Below are 3344 nucleotides of genomic sequence, written 5' to 3'. Positions count from 1 at the left end.
TTTTTTTTTTTTTTAAACTATTTACTTCAGTATTTCTTCAAACAAATAAGTTTTGGATCTTCTGTTTGAATCTCTTTTTTTTTAATTTAAAGTTTAAAAGTCTTTGCCAAATTATGTTGCTTGCCTTTTATTTTCTTGTTCCAACTTTTAGCTTAAAAGTAGGTAACTGTCGGTATGTTTGTTTTTGATTTCTTCCTGATGATGACACCAAGTCACTCTCCCCTGACAACTGGCCAGGATGGTGTTTCAGCCTATGTGAGAGCCATGTCCGTGTCCCGGCTGAACAGAATCTCATGTTGGATGGACACAGCCATTCCAGCATCTGACACCAGGATGACAGGTGGTAATGGAGTGTGGCTACTTCTGGGTCCTCAAACCAGTCTCGCTGCTAAAATAAAAGGATCTCAGGCAGACTTAGACACTTGCATAGCAGGCAGGAACAGGAGCAGCTGTGGCTGGTGCTCTCTAGTGTTAGAGCTCTGATGTTGTCCCCAGTAGCACACCTGCTAACTCCACCCTTGCTAGAGTTCTCAGGTGGCCAGGCAGTTGGGAATTCTTAGATCTTGGCAGCACTTATTCTTGCAGTTTCTGAGCAGGCTTGGTATTGGGATTTCTCAGATCTTGACAATAGTCAGTGTTAACTCCTGGTCTTGGGTGTCCAAGATTCTTGGCTCTAAAAGCTTGTCAACTTTCTGGAACTCTAGTCACCAAGGCCTGTCTGCCCTGAGTCAAACTAAAACCATGAAGTAAGTGTGTGTGTGTGTGTAAGCATCTTTTTCCCTTTTGAGTGTGCTATGTCCGAAACATGAAATATGGATATGTTTCTTTTTGTTTGTTTGTTTTTTGAGACAGGGTTTCCCCGTGTAGTCCTGGCTGTCCTGGGCTCTCCCTCACACAGCTTCCTTTTCCTCTCCTTGTGAGAGTTGGGCATAGCCTATTCTGTCAGATCTTTCTCTGACTCATCACTGTGTCTGCCACTCACTTAGATGTCACTTTCAAATATGGGTGCATCCTTCTACAAACTAACTTTACCCTCATTGTTTGAGATTAAAGGTGTGTGCTAAGGGTGTGTCTGTGTTCCAGTCAGAGGTATAGAAGGTGTATGCTAAAGGCTGAGCCACGTAGCTAGAAACAGGCTTTTTCGGTAAATACCACAGTCTCGGGCTTAACAGTGTGATCAAATTCCCTGCAGCAGTAACTGGGGCAGCCCAGTGGCTGCAGATCAGGCCAGTGTGTGTTGGAGGATTGTGGGCACGCTGCAGAGGTGAAAGGGCAGTACCCAGCCCAGCCCTTCTCCAGGTAAAGGAGCAGGTTGGCCCAGGCATCTGAGCTGAAGACTGGAGAGACATCAGTTTGAGTAGGCCATGTCAAAATCAACACTGGAAACAGATTTGTTTTTTATTTTATGTGTGTGGGTGCTTTGCCTACATGTATATCTGTGTGCCATGTGTATGCCTAGCATCAACAGAGGCTAGAAGAGGGCATGGGACAATTTTAAGCTGTCATGTGGGTGCTGAGGATGAAACCCAGGTCCTCTGGAAGAGCAGTCAACTCAGAGTAGTTAACTGTGATACATCTCTCAAGCCCCACGTAGTGTTTCCTGGCACACGCCACACACACACAGGTTTGTTGGGGGCTGCTGACCTCATGGTGCTAGGTATTTTCATTTGTATGGGGTCCAGGTAGAAGAGTTAAACTCTTGCCTTAGTCTGCTGTGTCCAGTAAGTTCTTGGGCCTTGTTTCCCTGATAATGACATGAATACTTAGTGTACATGTCCAGATTCACCCCACTGAATTTATAAGGTGGTGGCACCCTTTCGGTTTTTTTGAGACAGGGTTTCTCTGTATAGCCTTGGCTGTCCTGGAACTCACTCTGTAGACCAGGCCAGCCTCGAACTCAGAAATCCGCCTGCCTCTGCCTCCCAAGTGCTGGGATTAAAGGTGTGCACCACCACTGCCCGGCTGGTGGCACCCTTTCCACTCCCAGAAGTAAGTCATTTATTAGTTTGTCCCACATGGTAATGCTGGACGGATGCGGCTGTTCTATATAGGCACACAGTCATCTCTTCAAAATGAAGTCCCAAGGAGGTTCAGCAGGTAAACGTACTTGCTACTAAACCTGGGATCAACCTGAGTCTGGCCCCAGGACCTACATGGTGGAAGTAGAGAACTGACTCTTGTAAATTATCCTCTGACTTTCACAGGCATACCATAGCTCATGTGCTCCCGATCCTATACATTCATACACTAAATGGTAAAACGTGGCTTCCATGGGGTCCTGGAGAGATGCTCAGTGGTTAAGAGCACCGATTGTTCTTCCAGAGGTCCTGAGTTCAATTCCCAGCAACCACATGGTGGTTCACAACCATCTGTAATGGGATCTGATGACCTCTGCTGGCACTCAAGTGTACATGCAGATAGAGTAGTCATACATAAAATAATCTTTTTTTTTAAAGATGATTTATTTCTTTTATGTATATGAGTACACTGTAGCTGACTTCAGACACACCAGAAGAGGGCATCAAATCCAATGCATTATAGATGGTTGTGAGCCACCATGTGGTTGCTGGGAATTGAACTCAGGACCTCTGGAAGAGCAGTCAGTGCTCTTAACCACTGAGCCATCTCTCCAGCCCTTAAAGAAATCTTTAAAAAAAAAAAAAATGGTTTCCATAAAGTCATAGAGAGGCACAGTTTGAAAAAAATCACTGCTTTATACAATAGAGTTACTGAGAGCATGGCACAGGCTGATATCGACACTCCTGGAGCCAAAGGCCAGATGAGGAGGGCATTTTCACTACTAGCATGTTATTTCCGATTGAGAGCTGGAGCTGAGGAAGACAATTTTGTTTTAAAAGATTGGAGAGATGGCTTAGCTGTTAAAAGTGCTTGTTGCTTTCCCAGAGGACCCAGGTTCTGTTCCCAGCATCCACATGGTGGCTTACAACCATCCATACCCCAGTTCCAGGGGGTCCAAAGACTTCAGCAGGTACCAGGCACAGGCATGTATGTAGTACACAAACACACACACACTTTTTAAGAAAGTTTTTATTTTTCCGTAGGTATATGCATGTGTTTATGTGCACATTAGTGTAGGTGCCCATTGGGGCCAGAAGAGGGTACTGAGCACAGCTGGAGCTAGTATTATAGGTGGTTGTGAGTCACATGATGGGGTTTCTAGGATCTGAAATTGGGTCTTCTGGAAGAGCAGCAAATGCTCTTAACCACTGACCTATCTCATTGGTCTAAGAAAGACAGTTTTTAAGTACAAATCCTAATGTACCAGGCATCTTCATGCATCTACTAGAAGTCTGAAGTTTGACTTCCTCTTCAAAGTTTATGGA

The sequence above is a fragment of the Mastomys coucha genome, unplaced genomic scaffold, assembly GCF_008632895.1.
Source record: "Mastomys coucha isolate ucsf_1 unplaced genomic scaffold, UCSF_Mcou_1 pScaffold20, whole genome shotgun sequence".
Taxonomy (NCBI): Eukaryota; Metazoa; Chordata; class Mammalia; order Rodentia; family Muridae; genus Mastomys; species Mastomys coucha.
The sequence above is the reverse complement of the archived record's forward strand: the minus strand, read 5'-3'. Positions refer to the sequence as shown.